General features: G+C 44.0%; 1 protein-coding gene across 1 annotated transcript in view; it reads left to right on the plus strand.

Moving 5' to 3' along the window:
- The first annotated feature begins 30 nt into the window (after positions 1-30).
- The window catches only part of MYH3 (myosin heavy chain 3), a 49,114-nt gene continuing 30,251 nt past the window's right edge, over positions 31-18,893 (plus strand). The window contains exons 1-2 of the mRNA XM_064378309.1: positions 31-3,017; positions 6,164-6,463. The gene's annotated coding sequence lies outside the window, so the exon portion shown is untranslated. The remainder of the gene's footprint in view (positions 3,018-6,163; positions 6,464-18,893) is intronic.

The raw sequence follows: 18,893 nt of genomic DNA on the forward strand, positions 1-18,893 counted from the left end.
GCTCCAGAGGGCAGGTGGATCGGATGCTCGCTGAACTGCAGGTTCCCAGACCCAGAGCTGAATTCACTGAGTCTGCAGTATGATGCAGAGAACTGCTTCCATAACATATCCCAGGTGACTCAGGTGCTGGTAGACCGGGCACCATGCCCTAAGAATGTGTTTTCTGGGGAAATAACTTGTTTAGCATGATGGCTAATGCCTATAATCCCAACACTTTCAGAGGCCAAGGCCAGAGGATTGCTTATGATTGCTTCAAGACCAGCCTGGGCAACACAGTGAGACCCCCATCTCTACAAAACTTTTTTCTAAAGTGGCAAGGCATAGTGGCACATGCCTGTAGTCCCGGCTACTCAGGAGACAGAAATGGAGGATCATTTGAGCCCAGGAATTCAAGGCTGCAGTGAGCTATCATCACGCCACTGCATTCCAACCTGGGCAACAGAGTGAGACTCTGTCTTATGTAGAGATACATAAGTTAATTAAAACTAATTTAAAAATAAATAAATTTGACCCATCTTTTGGTGTGTCAGCCATTAAAGAAAATGATTATTGAGTTATAGAATCTTGGCTTTTGTTTCTAAATTTAACTGCCATGGATGCTAGGGTTTGGCCTTTTTCCGCCAGAAGCTGCTGCCCTGGGGGCAAAGGTTTCTGAACGTTTTTCAGTAAATCCTAAGATGCAACAAATATAATGCCTAGCTATACAACACATTCTTTTTACATGTTTCTACCTGCATATGAGACAGGCCTTTTGGCTTCTAAATTCTCTTCTCAATACTTACACGTTAAACCTAACTATTTATATCAAACTGAAAGTACGTGAAGAAGAAAAAACTATACTATAGGTTGAATAATGTCCCCAAAATTTATACATTGAAGCCCTAATATCAGTACTTGAGAATGTGACTGTAACGAGATAGAGTCTTCAAAGAGGTAGTTAAAATGAGGCTGCTAGGTTGGTCCTAATTCCATATGACTTGTGTTCTTAAAAGAATAGGAGATCAGCTGGGCATGGTGGCTCTTGCCCATAATCCCAGCACTTTGGGGGGCCGAGGTGGGTGGATCACCTAAGGTCAGGAGTTCGATACCAGCTTGGCTAACATGATGAAACCCGGTCTCTACCAAAAATACAAAAATTAGACAGGTGTGGTGGTGGGCACCTATAATCCCAGCTACTCGGGAGGCTGAGGCAGGAGAATAGCTTGAATGTGGGAAGCAGAGGTTGCAGTGAGTCAAGATTGCACTCCAGACTGAGCGACGGACGAGTGAGACACCATCTCAAAAAAACACAAAACAAAAAAAAAGGGCCGGGTGCGGTGGCTCATGCCTATAATCCCAGCACTTTGGGAGGCCAAGGCAGGTGGATCACCTGAGGTCAGGAGTTCGAGACCAGCCTGACCAACATGGAGAAACCCCATTTCTACTAAAAAGTACAAAAATTAGCCGAACATGGTGGCAGGCGCCTGTAATCCCAGCTACTCGGGAGGCTGAGGCAGGAGAATCTCTTCAACTCGAGAGATGGAGGTTGCAGTGAGCCAAGATCACACCGTTGCACTCCATCCTGGGCGGCAGGGAAAGACTCTGTCTCAAAAAAAAAAAAAAAAAGAATAGGAGATTAGGACACAGACACAGTGAGATGACCATGAGAAGCCAGAGAGAAAACAGCCATCTACAAGCCAAGGAGATAGGGGTTGCCAGATAAGAAGAACCCACCAACACCTTGATTTTTGCCTTCCAAGCTCCAGAACTGTGAGGAAATAAATGTCTGTTGTTTTAGCCACCAAATCTGATAAGGCGGCCCTAGCAAACTTACACAACAGCCTGCTCCTTAATAAACATGTGCAAGATTTAGTTTATAGAAACCAACTCAGAGGCAGTTGGTTTGGAATGACTTTCCTAGGAATCTGGTTAAGAAAGTGAGGAACTTACTAAAAGACTATTCTCATTTAACAAGAGATTAAGTATCTCAAAGGCCAAATCTTTAAAAAGATTATCTGTTTTAAGCCACAAAACATTTGTGTGGATCCCTTTGCAGCAAGTTTGCTCTTAGATAAAACTCTCAGCTGTTGCAGGTTAAGGCTTGTGCAATGATCCAAAAAGGGAACAGCAGCTTTTGGAGAAACCTTTTATTTATTCTTCATTCTAGTGTCAAGTTTAAAGACTTGAAGTCAGGATGTTAGAAGTGGGGAAGGGAACCTTAGAGATAATGTCTTCCAAATGTCCCTGTTTATGCACAAGGGGCCAATCTCAGAGAATTAAGGTGCAAAACTCAGGCCCTGGTTTCTAAGTAGGTTCCTGCTTGTTTTGCTGCTATAGTGCGCTTATGGTGACTATGTGAATCCAACCATAATGGAGGTGCCATGTGTCAGTGGGGCAAACTTTTTCAATGTGAATCTTGGGAAATCAAAAGCAAGACTGTCTTTCAGTGGAAACGTCTTGCAAATCTTTACCTAGGAGGGTTAGAGTGTTTTCACTAGACTTTAATAGAATTAGTATTGTAAGAAATGCCATTTGTTTATTTGAAAATTACAAGAATCCTGTCAATGCAGTAGGCGTGAATGTACTTCATGAGTCTGGCTGTTCATGAAGCAGCTGATATCTTAAGTGTAAGAGGTGAGATTTACTGACTACCAGTAAAACCGGAGTTGGGAGGCTAATGTGTACCCAGTGAAATGATTTTAAGTTGTAAATGCATCTGTATAAGATTCTTTAAAATAGATTTTATTGTTCTTAAATTTATGCTTAAAAGAAATTAATATTTCCAAACCTTTCTTGTTTTATATTTAGCACAATTTAAATTTCTGTATATGTGTATGTGAGCTATCTTTAAAAGAGCAGTCACCATGCAAGCATTTTTTTACCCATTTCATTTGTACTTTGTTTTTTTTCTTCTGAGATGGAGTCTTGCTCTCTTGCCATGCTGGAATGCAGTGGTGCAATCTTGGCTCACTGCAATCTCCTCCTCCCAGGTTCAGGCAATTCTCCTGCCTCAGCCTCCTGAGTCGCTGGGACTACAGGTACGTGCCACCACACTTGGCTAATTTTTTGTATTTTTAGTAGAGACAGGGTTTCACCATGTTTGCCAGGATGGTCTCTATCTCCTGGCCTCGTGATCTGCCCACCTCAGCCTCCCAAAGTACTGGGATTACAGGCGTGAGCCACCACGCCCAGCCTAGTTTGTACTTTTTACTTACCAGTTAGGGGTTATATTACTCTGTAATGAAATGGATGGTTATTTCTATTCATTAAAAAGATACAAGTAATAGCCTCTTTAGCCACATATTCCTTAATAACACCTTTAGAACTTATGGGGGTAATTATTTTTTCTTCACTTTTCCAATGTATTTGAAAGTTTGTTGATTCTTCCTCCATAATTATACTATATTCTCAGTAAAGAAAGTTTGGTATACAGAAAAGTTGAAAGAAGAAATTTTTAAATCACTGTTGTTCCACTACCAAGAAATAATACTTGGAGGTATTTCCCTTCAATCTTCAACATGAAGATGCTAATGTCCCCCCTCATAAGGAGTTTTAAAGTCACTCAGTCTGTGTACTATTTCATGAGAACATTTATGTGGGTATTTAACTGAAAGAAAACTTGAGTTTTCTTTTTTGTTGTTGTTTTGGATATTTTGAAACTTATTCAAAAAGTGGAATGGTTAACTAATTAACTTCATGTACCCATCAGCAAGCTTCAGTATTTACCAACATCTAATTTTGTCTGCACCCCTACCCACTGCCACCCCAGCCCATTCCCAGCATGCGCCTCTGGAAGAGACCAACTCTGTCTTTTACAAACAACCACAGTTAGCCAGTCGCGATGGCTCACACCTGTAATCCCAGCACTTTCGGAGGCCTAGGTAGGTGGATCACCTGAGGTCGAGAGTTCGAGATCAGCCTGACCAACATGGAGAAACCCTGTCTCTACTAAAAATACAAAAATTAGCCAGGCGTGGTGACACATGACTATAATACCAACTACTCAGGAGGCTGAGGCAGGAGAATCTCTTGAACCTGGGAGGTGGAGGTGGAGGTGGAGGTGGAGGTGAGCCGAGATCGTGCCATTGCACTCCATAGTTTCACCAGCACAGCAAAAAGGTTTTTGTTTTTGCTCTTGGATTTGTTGTTTGGTATCACCAAATAGCTAGTCAGTGAAAACTTGTTTATAATTTGGTCCTTTAATTTCAAGGAACCACGATACAATTCTTTGTGGAGGCATATTATCTCCATGTCATACATGTGACTGTGTCCTTGTTTGCACCCAGTTCAAGGAAGACATAACCCTAGCGAAAGACACCCCTCTGGCAAGGCGCAGTGGCTCACACCTGTAATCCCAGCACTTTGGGAGGCCAAGGTGGGCAGATCACAAGGTCAGGAGATCAAGATCATCCTGGCTAACAAAGTGAAACCCTGTCTCTACTATAAATAGAAAAAAATTAGCCAGGCATGGTGGCACACACTTGTAGTCCCAGTTACTCAGGAGGCTGAGGCAGGAGAATCACTTGATCCTGTGAGGTAGAGGTTGCAGTGAGCCAAGATCATGCCACTGCACTCTAGCCTGGACAACAGAGTGTGACTCTGTCTGAAAAAAAAGAAGAAAGACAACCCTCCCCGCCAAGCCTCTCTTCCCATTTTTATACATAGGGTGCTGGTATTCAGGTTGGACCAGATTAGAAAGACTAACCCACTTGTCTTCATTGTTGGGTCTTTTTTTTTCTTTGAATTTGTACAACAGGAATAATTGTGTTAGGATGAAATATGACGCTATGAGAACAGGGAAAACTAGCCCATGGTAATAGAAGTCAGAATAGTGCTGACCTCTGCCAGGAGTTGGGATGATTACTAATTCAGAAGCGGGTGCAAGGAAAGCTTCCAGAGCTATTGAAATGTTCTGTAGCTTGATCTGGGTGATGACTTACATACTTAAAAATGTATTAAACGTTGAACTTCAGATTTATGTCTTTTACTGTTTGCACCCTATAACTCCAAAAGAAAAGTGGAGGGGAAAAGAGTCCCTGCAAAAGGCAGGCTTGAAAGAAAAGTCTGTGATGTGGAGAATGCATTGGACAGCTCTCAGCAACTTGCTGTAGCTTAGGCAGAGTGATATAATGCTAATGCCAGCATCAGGTTGCCCAGGCGAGAGAAGGCCTGAAGGAAGACGGCATGGAGGAAGTGTGGGGGCCGATGGTAGGAGAGAAGGCCTGGGGTGTGGTATGGACAAAGCATGGTTGCCACCCTTAAGCCCCAGAGACAGTGTCTTCTCATCCCCACTTGAAGGGACAGGAAATCATAGTTCGAGTGCCCCCCAAGCTGAAGGTTGGGACCTAAAGCTGCCACAGCTTTGAGAGGCAAAGAAGTTTGCTCAGAGGCTTTTTTTTCAAGACCGAGTCTAGCTTTGTCGCCAGGCTGGAGTGCAGTGGCATGATCTTGGCTCACTGCAACCTCCACCTCCCGGGTTCAAGCGATTCTCCTGCCTCAGCCTCTCGAGTAGCTGGGACCACGGGCACATGCCACCACGCCCAGCTAATTTTTGTAGTTTTAGTAGAGACGGGGTTTCACCATGTTGGCCAGGATGGTATCAAGCTCTTGACCTCGTGATCTGCCCGCCTTGGCCTCCAAAAATGCTGGGATTACAGGCATGAGTCTCCGCGCCCAGCCACTCAGAGGCTTTTAGAGGCTTCTAGGGCCCTGGGACCCTGACACAGAGGGAGGAACAAGCTGAAGGAGCAAGTGGGCACATTCCTCGTCTGCTGTGTTGAGCAGGTGGTCATTGTCAGTCAAGCTCCGGACCGCTCTGATGATGCTCACTGCATTTTGATGTAGTAAGCCAGGGATATTACCACTGTGCCTGAGCCATCTGAAGTATTCCTGGGTGGGTCTACAGTTGGCAGCTCATGATCCTTTTTCCATTCAAGGATGACGCAAAGGTAAGGGGCCAAGGCTGAACTCTGCAGATGCCTGTGAGAGCCTCCTGGTCTCAAGAGGTCATACCGAGAGGCTTGGCCACCAAGGTTTCGTGAGGACCTTGAGGTGGTTCAGCCATCACAGTGTCAGACGTGTTGGACGCCATCCGGTATGGCCTCATTGTATAGAGGAAGAAGTACCCAAGTGGTTTCTTATCTATAAGCTTGTAGCAAAGCTAATACTAGAACTCCCTCTGCAGCTTTGCTACTCAATATAGTCCATGGTCCGGGAGTGTTACACCACCTGGGAACGTACTAGAAATGCTGCATCTCAGGCTCCACTTCAGCTCTGCTCAATCAGTCTGTATTTTAACAAGATCCCCATGTAAGTCATGCACATTGGTTCTGTCCCACCCCCTGTACCACAGAGTCTATTATTTACCCAATAGGGAAGGGAAAAATGTCAAAGAATAATGAAGTTAATAAGGTAATCTTTCCTCTTCCAGGAAGCTCTTTATTTAATTTTGCTCCCATGAAACACAATTTGAAGAGTCTCTCAGGTAAGCAAAGTCCATTTTCTGATAATTATTTAATTGCCCCATTTTTAAAATTTTTCATCAAAGATGACTGTCACTCCCTGTCAGAATTTCTATTCGGCACAGGATACCAAGCATTTCTCCATTGAGTTGATGTAATATGATCAAAAAGCAGAGAGAGATGCTGCTTGGTCACCCCGTGGGGCCTTATCAGGGCTCAATGCAGTCTTTCCATGTAGGCATTCTCAAATAGTTGAAACCAGATTGAGGATCATTTGATCTCTGTCAGCCCTACTGCAGTAGGCGGCCAGTGTAATAGACTGAGAGAGACTAACTGCCTATATCCTTGTCAGCTCAGGCTCTGCAAAGGCACTCTTAGTTACGGAAAAAAGTGGGGCCATAGAGCCCTGCAAGGATTAAATTCCACTCCTGATGGGGACAGGCAAGTGTTTAGTGCCCAAAGCAGGGCAGGCCTTTGGATGGCTCACTTTTCCCTCAGCCAGCCTCAGCCCCATACGTTCAGAAAGCCTGGTCGAGAACATGAGGGATCAGAGCACAAGACAGTCATTCACTGATTCATTGATTGCATCAACATTGCTGAGTACCTATGTTAGACTGAGTACGAGGGATATAAAAACTGGGCCCCGGATCATGAGGTCAAGAGATCAAGACCATCCTGGTCAACATGGTGAAACCCCATCTCTACTAAAAATACAAAAATTAGCTGGGCGTGGTGTGACACACCTGTAATCCCAGCTACTGGGGAGCTGAGGCAGGGGAATTGCTTGAACCCGGGAGGTGAAGGTTGCAGTGAGCCAAGATCACACCACTGCACTCCAGCCTGGTGGCAGAGCAAGACACCGTCTCCAAGAAAAAAATTAGGCCCTGGGGCTGGGTGCAGTGGCTAGTATCTGTAATCCCAGTACTTTGGGAGGCCAAGGTGGGCAGATCACCTGAAGTCAGCTTGATCAACATGGACAAACCCTGTCTTTACGAAAAATACAAAATTAGCCAGGGTGGTGGCGCATGCCTGTAATCCCAGCTGCTTGGGAGGCCGAGGCAGAAAAATTACTTGAACCCAGGAGGTGGAGGTTGTGGTGAGCTGAGATTGTGCCATTGCACTCCAGCCTGAGCAACAAGAGCAAAACTCCGTTTCAAAAAAAAAAAATGAGACCCTGGAGAGTGCCTCTGGGATGCAAATAACCAGACGAGATAAAGAATAGTTCAGCTTTTAGACATGATGCCCAACCAAAATGCCAAGTAGTACACCTAAGCTTCTACTCCTTTTAAGTGTTTTATGTATCTAGTCAGCATCTAGTTATAACTATGCAAAAATCAGTGTCTACTGTATTTTTAAAAATTCACAATCATCACACAGAATCTATAATAAATAGAGTAAATTTAATAATGATTCAGATCCAGAGGAAGAAAATTGTAAAATTTTGGAGAAAATGTTGAGATATTAATGAAGAAGACAGTTTGTTCCTTGGTGAGAAGACTCGATGTAAATATGTCAGTTTTCTCCTAACGTAAGTTTTCAACACGGGTTTAATAATACTGCAGTGGCAAATGGTTGCCAGGGGCACAAGGGAATTTTAGGAAGTGGTGAAAATGATCTGTGTCTTAGTGGTGGCTGCACAACTGCATACATTTGTGAAAATTCACTGAAGTGCACACTTTAAAAGGGTGAATTGTAATATATATATCTCAATAAACTTTATTTAAAAATTACAGCTTTTTTTTTTTTTTGTAGCTCAACAAAAAGATTCTAAAATCTGAAAAAATAAGAGCAAGGAGGAAGAACCTGCCTTATCAATAGTAATGTATGTTGCTAAGCCATAATTTTTTTTTTTTAAGACAGAGTCTTTCTCTTGTTGCCCAGGCTGGAGTGCAATGGTGCAATTTTGGCTCACTGCAACCTCCGCCTCTCAGTTTCAAGCGATTCTGCTGCCTCAGTCTCCCGAGTAGCTGGGATCACAGGCACCCACCACCACGCCCAGCTAATTTTTGTATTTTTAGTAGATATGGGGTTTCACCATATTGGCTAGGCTGGTCTCGAACTCCTGACCTCAGGTGATCCACCAGCCTTGGCCTCCCAAAGTGCTGGGATTTCAGGTGTGAGCCACCGCACCCGGCCATAATGTTTTTTTAAAGTGTAGTACTTACATAGCATTTAACAGAAAGATCCAGTTGGAAATAAAAGAATGAAAATAGATCCATGTTACATAAAACTTTACTATGTAACAAAGAGTATACTGATCAAGATGATTAAAAATACTGGAACAATGATGAATGAAATGAAACAAGTTAGATTCTTAGTCTGTGTCCTCCCTTAAAATGAACATGAGTTTTACAATACCCACTGTCTCCTTCCCTTCTTTCTCTGAAGGTTCAGAATGACCCTGTTTCTTGTAACCATGAAAGTCAGACTAAAATAGTAGGGATGGTTTTTGTGAACATGGCAGCCAAGGCAGAAAGCATAAAGTAAGCCATTGCTAGGCTTGATGAAAAATAAGAGTTACTACCACCAATATATAAGCAATGTTTATAAATCCTTAAGGAAATAAAAGATGAACACCCTAAGAAAAAGCAGGGCAAAGGACACCAACAGCTTCAGAAAAGAGGAATACAAATAGTTAACAATTTAATTCAAACTGGAATTTTTGTCTCCATTTGACAAAGCACTAAAAGAATGATGTTACGCATTGAGGATGGTGGTGATATGGACTCTCCCATGGAAAGCAGTGGAATATGAAGTGTGGCATTCTTTCTGGATAGCAATTTGTTGATATACAGCAAGCGAGCTATTCCATCTTTTTGCATTTATTAACAGAGAGAAGCAGAGATATGCACAAGAATTTGTTCACTGCAGTATTTTTGTAATAATCATGGAAATAGTAAATGGAAAGCAACCTAGATGCCCAACTCTAGGGCATCCATAAGATATGCAGCTACAGCAGAGGCCGGGTATGGTGGCTCACGGCTGTAATACCAGCACTTTGGGAGCTGAGGCAGGCAGATCACCTGAGGTCACGAGTTCGAGACCAGCCTGGCCAACATGGTGAAACCCCTCTCTACTAAAAATACAAAAAAAAAGAAAAAATGAACTGGGTGTGGTGGTGTGTGCCTGTAGTCCTAGCTACTCAGGGAGGCTGAGGCAGGAGAATCGCATCAACCTGGGAGGTGGAGGTTGCACTGAGCCAAGATGGTGCCACTGCACTCCAGCCTGGGTGACAGAGGGAGACTCCATCTCCAAATAAAACAAAAACAACAACTACAGCAGATAAAACAGTGGCACTCTCATAAGTGGAATGCCATAGAACCATTAAAATCAGCTACTGATTAATATTTGATGATCTGAAAAGATATCCAATATGTACTTCGAGTGAAGAAGTAAGCTGTAAAAGTTTGATCCCATTTTTTGCATAAGCCCAAAAAATACCCAAATCTTAACAGAGTTAATAATGGTGGTATGTTTTTCGATGATTTTTATTTTCCAACCCTTCCTAAATGAACATATATTAACTTAGTAGTAAGAAAGAGTCATTACTAACTGGGCACTGTGGCATGCATTTATAATCCCAGTGACTTGGGAGGCTGAACTAGGAGGACTGTTTGAGCCCAGGAGTTCAAAACAAGCCTGGGCAACACAGTGAGACCCCCATTTCAAACAAACAAACAAACAAAATGTGAATTTCACTTGGAGAAATTGAAAGTGAAAAAAAATATATCATTAGGAAAAATAGTCTAGTGCCAGTAAGATAGTTTATCCCTGGGTCAATTTCAATCAAGTCATTTGCTTCCTACCAAAAAGCACTAAGTAGGATTATGAAGCTGTGGCCAGGCTCAAATGTGTGCTGTGATCCACTAGTGATGCCTGCAGGGGTTGTGGGAAAAAGTAGTATCTCCCTTGATTTACTACTCTTCAGCCATGAAACAGAAATGCTGGAGTTTATTGTTGCAGTGTGTGCTTGATTGCTTTTGGTTAAAGCGAGGCATTTCCAGGACTCAAGCCTATGAGGAAAGTGCTGTTGGTAACGTGCTGTCATAGACATTCACCCTGGAGAATGTCATACATGGGACTGATAACCCGGCCAGCTCCCCGACTCCACCTTCAACATACACACGCTTTGAGATAAAGACAGTGCTTCCATCCAAGTAAATCTCTCTTGTGCCTTAAATCACAGAATCAGAAGACAGCAGAGCCGAAGATGACTTTTATTTTATTTTATTTTTTATTTTTTGTAGAGACTGGGTTTCAACATCTTGGCCAGTCTTCTTGAACCCCTGACCTCATGATCTGCCCACCTCGGCCTCCCAAAATGCTGGGATTACAGGCATAAGCCACCATGCCCAGCTGAAGATGATTTTTTATTTTATTTTCTTTATTCCTTTTGAGACAGGGTCTCACCCTGTCACCCAGGCTGGAGTGCAGTGGTGCTATCATGGCTCACTACAGCCTCAAATTTCCACGTTCAAGCGACCCTCCCACCTCAGCATCTGGAGTAGCTGGGACTACAGGCATGCACCACCACACCCAGCTAATTTTTTTGTTGTTTATTTTTTGTAGAGATCAAGTCTCGCTATGTTGCCAGGGCTGGCCTCAAATTCCTGGGCTCAGGTGATCCTCCCATCTCGGCCTCCCAAAGTGCTGGGATTGCAGGCGTGAGCCACTGCACCCAGCCTGAAGAGGACTTAAGAGGTCATTTAGTTCAACTCCTCTTTTTTTTTTTTTTGGTGAGAGAGGAGGATATTGAGGCTCAACTATGTAAGAAGTTTTAATTTGTATAGGGAAAAATTATTTGTCCCCTAATTTTAAATGATGCCATTGGGACTCCCATCCCTGCAGGGCAGTAGGACATCCTGGTGCGTGAGGTCTTCCCACAGCTCTGTTTCTCTGGGCAAACATTCCCCATTGAATCATAGTTTCCCCATCAATCAAGTGGGGATAATTCCACCTGCTCTGCCTAACCCCTGGGATTGTTGAGAGGTTCAGAGGAGATAAGAAACAAATGGGGAAAATATCCGCAATATACAGAGTGATGACCAAAATCTTTGCTATGTGAAAGTTCTCAAAATAGAAAAGCATTAACATCTGAAGAGAAAAAGGGCAAAGGATATGCAGACTATTCACAGAACTACAAATGACCAGCAAGTGTGTACGATGAGGTTCAACCTCACTTGTAATAAAAGAAAAGCAAATTCACGCATCAGAAAATTACTGATGTAAACTCATCTATTTTCTTTTTGTTTGAAGTTTGTCGTATTAGTTATCTTTCTCCAAATATTTCAGTCGAAAAATCCTATAAGTAAGCTCGGTTTCCTTCATAACCGTAATGCTATTTACACACTTAAGGAAATTAATGAATTGCATGCACATCATTTAATATCCAGTTTATATTCAAATTTCCTCAATTCGTCCTCCAAATGCCTCATCAGATTGTTCTTTTTTCCCTTCCATTGTTTCTTCTTTCTTTTCAATCTAGGACCGTCTCTACTAAAAATACAAAAATTAGCTGGGCGGGATGGTGCGCACCTGTAATTTCAGCTACTCAGGAGGCTGAGGCAGCAGAATCACTTGAACCTAGGAGGCGGAGGTTGCAGTGAGCCAAGATCATGCCACTGCACTCCAGCCTGGGCAACAGAGTGAGACTCCGTCTCAGAAAAAAGAGAACTGCAAAGAAATTTGTTCATGTAGTATTACATTTTGTTCTATCTCTTTGCTCTCTTTCAACCTAAAATAGGCTCTAGAATTAAATAGAATGATAGGTAGGGGGGGAGAGAGAGAGAGAGAGAGAGAGAGAGAGAGAGAGAAATAAGATTCATTTTGAAGTATGTGGGCAAGTATTTTGCATAATGTCCCATGTTCTGGATTCGACTGATGGTTTCTTCACTTTCCTTCATTTCCTGAAAACATGAAGTTGTGCCTAGAGGCTTAATTAGATTCAGATTAAACTATTCTTTCTTCCCTTTCTTTCCTTCCTTTCCTCCTTCTCTTCCTCTCTCTCTCTCTCTCTCTCTCTCTCTCTCCCTCTCCTCCCTCTCCACCCCCCCACCTCCAGGCTCAAGCGAGTCTCTTGCCTCAGCCTTCCAAGTAGCTGGGACTACAAACGCACACTGCCACACCCGGCTATGATTTTCATTTTTTTGTAGAGATGGTGGCTCATCCTGTTACCCAGGCTGGTCTTGAAATCCTGAACTCAAGCGATTCACCCCCCTCAGCCTCCCAAAGTGTTAGGATTGCAGGTGTGAGCCACCATGCCCAGCCTAAACAATGTCATAAAGGATCGTGCGGCTCAGATTGCATCCTACTAAGGTGTCAGGCTGTCCTCTTCTCAGCGGTGCTGTTTCATCACCTGCTTAAGGCGGTGAATATCCTTTCCCCAAGACCCTTCACCCAGTGGTTTTAGCATCTATTGTTGATCCTTGCTTGGATGGGTTTTTATATTGAGGATGACAAAATAATAATTTTTCTAATTTTATCAATCTATGTTTAAGTGGCATTCTTCTGTAAAAAAAAGAACTTTCCTTCCTCCCTACTCCCATTCCCCCACCCCATCTCCCCACCCCATCTCACCTTAGGACGCGCAGGTTATTCTCTAAATGTGCTGATAATCAAATACAGTCGTTATGTTTTCAGATACCCGAATTGATCCATACTAATCAGTATTTTCTTTACCATACACTGACGAAAGTTAAAATCAAGGTTCTAGCTCCAGAAAAAGAAAGTGTTGGTATTTTTATTGGGACGGCATTAAATTTATATATTAGCTTGGGGGTAGTTGACATCTGATAGTGAATCACCCTATCCAAAGCAAGGAATGTCTATTTTTGTGTCCTTCAGCAGTTTAAAGTTTAGCACATGTCTTGTTAAGTTTATTCTTAAGGATTTTATCCTATCTGTTGCTATAGTCTTTTCTTCCAGAAGGGGTCTTATGTCCCAGTTGTTCATACAAAGCTTTATTCTTTTTAATGGCTCCTCAGGTGATTCTAAGGGATAGCCAGGTTGAAATCACTGCTTTAAATGAAAATTCAGTGTTAACTTAAAGGTTATAGGCTGAGTGCAGTGGATTTCACCTGTCATCCCAGCACTTTGAGAGGCTGAGTTGGGTGGATCACTGGAGGTCAGGAGTTCAAGACCAGCCTGGCCAACATGGTGAAACTATCTCTCTATTAAAAATACAAAAACTAGCTGGGCATGGTGGTGAGTGCCTGTAATTTCAGCTACTCAAGAGGCTGAGGCAGGAGAATCACTTGAACCTAGGAGGCAGAGGCTTCAGTGAGCCGAGATCGTGCCACTGTGCCTTAGCCTGGGTGACAGAGTGAGACTCTGTCTCAAAAATTAAAAAAATTAAAATTAAATAAAGGAAGACAACCAGGCCGTCTCCATCTGTATCTCCCTGGAAATACCAGGTACTGTGTCTGGCACATAAAATGTCCAATAAATAATGGATGGCTTACATTTTAATCAACCCCTCCCCTGCAAATTGGCCACCTTTCTTCCAGATTCTCTATTATCATGGTCCCAGTTGCTCCCGATTTCATCCCTTTGGTAACCTCACAGTGATCTTTGATCTTTCCCTTCCATGCCTGATATATAGCTGGGAGACTAATGTATCTGCTTCCTTGTCTATGGCATCATTCGGGTTCATCCATTACCTTTAATTCCTGTCTCCAAATCCCCTGGCACAGTTCTAGGCCATGCCTGCTTCCATTTTTTCCCTTGGAATCTGTCTTCACCTGTTCTGCTCAAATCATTCTTTTCTGCTTCAATCATGTTGCTCTGTGCTCCCTACCACAAGGGTCCCATCAATCAACTGAGTTCAATGCAGCCCGCGACGGTGGCCGCCACCTGCCCCACCACAGATATGAGGTCATCTACTTTTTGCCAGCCAAGTGTCTTGGACCTGACTTGCTCGCTCGTCTTGAGTCCTCTCCTTAGGTTTCCCCGTGGCGTCTGTGGAATCAGCTCCTTACTTGTTGACCTTTCAGCACCAGCTCTCCCTGTCACTTACAGATTGAGGTTTGACATTTTCAGGAAATTTACTCTGATTAACTTTGCAAACTTTCCAGCTCATGTCATAATTCCTGAACCGTCCATCCCCTAATCTCTTCTCATATATTAATAGTTACAGAGGTGGTTCACTGCAGGGTTCTGACATCAAACTGGACTCCAATCCTGGCCAGTCACTCACTAGCTACATACCCCCAGCAAGTTTCTCTACCTGTCTTGTGCCTTTCTTTCCTCTTCTGGGATATGTAGCTAATCATAGTGCCTCCCTCGCAGAGTTTACATGAGCTTTAGATGAACTCATGCTCACGATATCTTTAGCAGCGCAGAGATGAAAATGTGCTAGCAATTTCTACTCCTGCATTGACAATGAGTACTTATAAGATGCTACATAACCTTCTTGAAAGCAGGTATAATCATTTTTATTTTATTTGCACGGTGAGAAGCATTTTTCATACTAGACCTTTTTTTAAAGTGTTAATTTTTGAAATAGGTAACACATATACCAAGCACATAATTCAAAAGTTACAAAAAGGTAAATAGTAAAAAGCCAAAAGACCTGTAATCCCAGCACTTTGGGAGGCTGAGGTGGGTGGATCACAAGGTCAGGAGATCATGACCATCCTGGCCAACATGGTGAGACCCTGTCTCTACTAGAATACAAAAAAAAAATTAGCCGGGCGTGGTGCAATGCACCTGTAATCCCAGCTACTTGGGAGGCTGAGGCAGGGGAATTGCTTGAACTGGGAGGCGGAGGTTGCAGTGAACTGAGATCTCACCACTGCACTCCATCCTGGCGACAGAGCAAGACTCCATTTCAAAACAAAAAAAGGCAAAAGAAAGTCTCCCTCCTGCCCTGTGTCCCCTCAGTCACCCATTTCTCCTCCCAGAGGAAAGGACCCTTCTGAGAAATCAGTCAATGTCTGATGTCTGTCGACTTGGCTTTTGCTGTAGCACTGCTTTCCAGGAGGCTTTGTTTCCTGGGTCCTCTGTGAGCTTTCCCACTTCCGCCTTTATCCCTCCTATCCCCCTGCTGAGGATGCTTTCCTGCGGCCTTGACTTCTCAAACACTCTTCCTACACGAATGCCTCTTCACAGAGTGCCCTTGCATTCCTTCCCTGGGGCTACCTTGTCCCGTGAGATGTTCTTTCTCCCTCATTCGAAGGCCATCGGCTTGTGTGCCTTTTTGATCTACTCAACACCTTAATCTTGTACCACACAGTTCATTTGGAGGAATGCATCCTCCTCTTCTCACCCTTAGACACGAACACCTTCTCAAAGACAGGGACCAGGCAGTCTCCATCTGTATCTCCCTGGAAGTGCTGGGTTCTGTGGCACATAAAATGTCCAATAATGTTTATTTCAGTTTATTTCATTTTGAGGCAGTCTCACTCTGTCACCCAGGCTGGAGTGCAATGGCATGATCTTGGCTCACTGCAACCTCTGCCTCCCAGGTTCAAGGGATTATCCTGCTTCAGCCTCCCAAGTAGCTGGGATTACAGGCACCCACCACCACATCCAGCTAACTTTTGTATTTTTAATAGAGACGGGGTTTCACCATGTTATCTAAGCTAGTCTTGAACTCCTGACCTCAGGTGATCCACCCGCCTCAGCCTCCCAAAGTGCTGGGATTGGTGTGAGCCACTGCACCCGACCCCAATTATTTCTATATTACTGAAAAATAAATAAGATAGAAGGAATGATCCAGACTAAAATGAAAGAGTCATAACCACCAAGTATAACACGTTAAAGAAGATTATATCTTTTTTTTGAGACAAAATTTCGCTCTTGTTGCCCAGGCTGGAGTGCAATGGTGTGATCTCGGTTCATTGCAACCTCCGCCTCCCAGGTTCAAGCAATTCTCCTGCCTCAGCCTCCTGAGTAGCTGGGATTACAGGCACCTGCCACCACGCCCAGCTAATTTTTGTATTTTTAGTAGAGATGGGGTTTCTCCATGTTGGTCAGGTTGGTCTCAAACTCCCGACCTCAGGTGATCCACCCTCCTCAGCCTCCCAAAGTGCCGAGATTACAGGCTTAAGCCACTGAGCCCAGCAAGATTCCATCTTTATTTAGGGAGTGGGGAGAACCCAGCTATACCATTGTTGGAACAACTGGACAAATTTACATGCAGACTGCATAAGAGATGACATAGAATTATTGTTAATTTTATTTGGTAAAACAATGGCATTTTGGAGACTGTCCTTTTTCTTAGGAGATACATACTGAATATTTAAGGGTGAAGTTGCATAATGTCTACTACTTACTCTCAAACGGCACAGCAAATTAAGGCTTAGCTACAGAGAAAGAGAGAGGAGGGAGGGAGAAAGCAAATTGGCGGAGTGTTGACAGTAGTCGCATTTAGATACGGATGTTCATTTATTATGCTTTGACCTTACCTATATGCTTAACATTTTTCATGATAGAAAGTTGAGGGACAGCCACAATGGCTCTTGCCTGTCACCCCAGCACTGTGGGAGGCCTAGGCGGGTGGATCCCTTGAGGACAGGAGTTTGAGACCAGCATGACCAACATAGCAAAACGCTGTCTCTACTAAAAATACAAAAATTAGCCTGGCATGGTGGTGCCTGCCTGTAATCCCAGCTACTTTGGAAGGTGAGGCATAAGAATTGCTTGAACCTGGGAGGCCAAGGTTGTAGTGAGCCAAGATCGCACCACTGTACTCCAGCCTGAGTGACAGAGTGAGACCCTGTCTCAAAAACAAAAAAAAAGGAAGTTGGGGGAAGTGCATACAGTCGAATTGAACTAAAAGGAGAGAGTTATGGCCTCTCTCTGTTTGACTTTCTTCTTGGGCCTCTGGGCATTGGCTTAGGACCCCCACCCTTCACCTCAGTGCCAGGGAATGGTCTTGGCTCAAGATAACCAAGTTCCTCATTTCCAGTGACACCTAATCCCCATCAGAGCGGGGCATGGAGAAGGCACTTGATCCAGGAGCCATGTGCTCTCTAAGGCTGACTTCATGCTCTGGCAGAGAGCAGTCCTGGGAATGCTGCTGTGAGGCTGAGAACCTCAAGTGTCCATTCTCAGGACTGAACATCAAACAGTGGCAGTGGAGGAAAATAGCTGGGCAGGAAGTGACCGGGCGTTGGGAAGGAGAGGGCAGCTGCCTGACTTGTTGCCTGCTGAGCCGGCCTGCATTCTTGAGACACAATACATACCTTTTCCAGCCCATCAAGGGATAAATGCAGCTCTCTGCCTTGGCTGTGGGATTATCCTGGGCTGTGTGATGGCTGAAAGAACAAGGGCCCCTTCTGTCCCCAAAAGCTGGCCAATAATATACCAGTAAGTCATCTGTCCCCTGTTCATCAGAGGAGGAATTCCAAGAGACGATCCAGTTCACTCCTGAAGCTGCCTCTTGAAGCAGCAAGAGGTTCTCAAGATTTTTTTCTTTGGTGGATTTTTTTTTCAAGATGGAGTCTCAGGCCGGGCGCAGTGGCTCACGCCTGTAATCCCAGCACTTTGGGAGACCAAGGCAGACAGATCAACTGAGGTCAGGAGTTCGAGACCAGCCTGACTAACATGGCGAACCCCTTCTCTACTAAAAATACAAAAATTAGCCAGGCACAGTGGCACATGCCTGTAGTCCCAGCCACTTGGGAAGGTGAGGCAGAATTGCTTGAACCAAGGAGGCGGAGGTTGCGGTGAGCTGAGATCACGCCATTGTAGTCCAGCCTGGACAAGAACGAAACTCCATCTCAAATTAAAAAAAAAAAAAGATGGAGTCTCATTCTGTTGCCCAGGCTGGAGTGCAGTGGCAAAATATTGGCTCACTGCAACGTCTGCCTCCTGGGCTCAGGCAATTCTCCTGCCTCAGCCTCCTGAATAGCTGGGATTACAGGCACCCATCACCACATTCAGCTATTTTTTTTTTTTTTTTTTTTTTAGTAGAGAAAGCGTTTCACCATGTTAGCTAGGCTGGTCTCAAACTCCTGACCTGAAGTGATCTGCCTGCCTCAGCCTCCCAAAGTGCTGAGATTACAGGTGTGAGCTACCACACCCGGCTGGATGGAATTTTTTTTTAATATTACATGTGTCTCTTTCTTCCTCCCCATCTCAATAAGACATATATTCAGTGTAATTTACTCAGGGTTCTCATTAAGAAAACCAGTCACGCTGTGCTGTAATATCTTCAAGTACAGAAGAAAACTTACACCTGGCAAACACCTGCAATTGACCAAACACAGTGTGAGGCGTGGTGTGCCCGATGTTGGGGTATCCCACTGAATGCACATAACGAGTCTGTGAGGCAGGTGTGTCACCCCCATTTTACAGAGGAGAAGATGAAGACTCAGAGAAGCATACTGCCTGCCATCACGTGGTGTGCGAGCGGGCAAGCTGAGGTCCACACCCAGGCTCCATACTCCTCTGCTCTGATCTGCCACTGCAGAGCTCCATGCAGTTCTAGACGTTTCCAAATGGCCAGAC

This window comes from Aotus nancymaae, unplaced genomic scaffold (genome assembly GCF_030222135.1).
Source record: "Aotus nancymaae isolate 86718 unplaced genomic scaffold, 86718_ANA_hifiasm-v0.15.2.pri h1tg000018l, whole genome shotgun sequence".
Taxonomy (NCBI): domain Eukaryota; kingdom Metazoa; phylum Chordata; class Mammalia; order Primates; family Aotidae; genus Aotus; species Aotus nancymaae.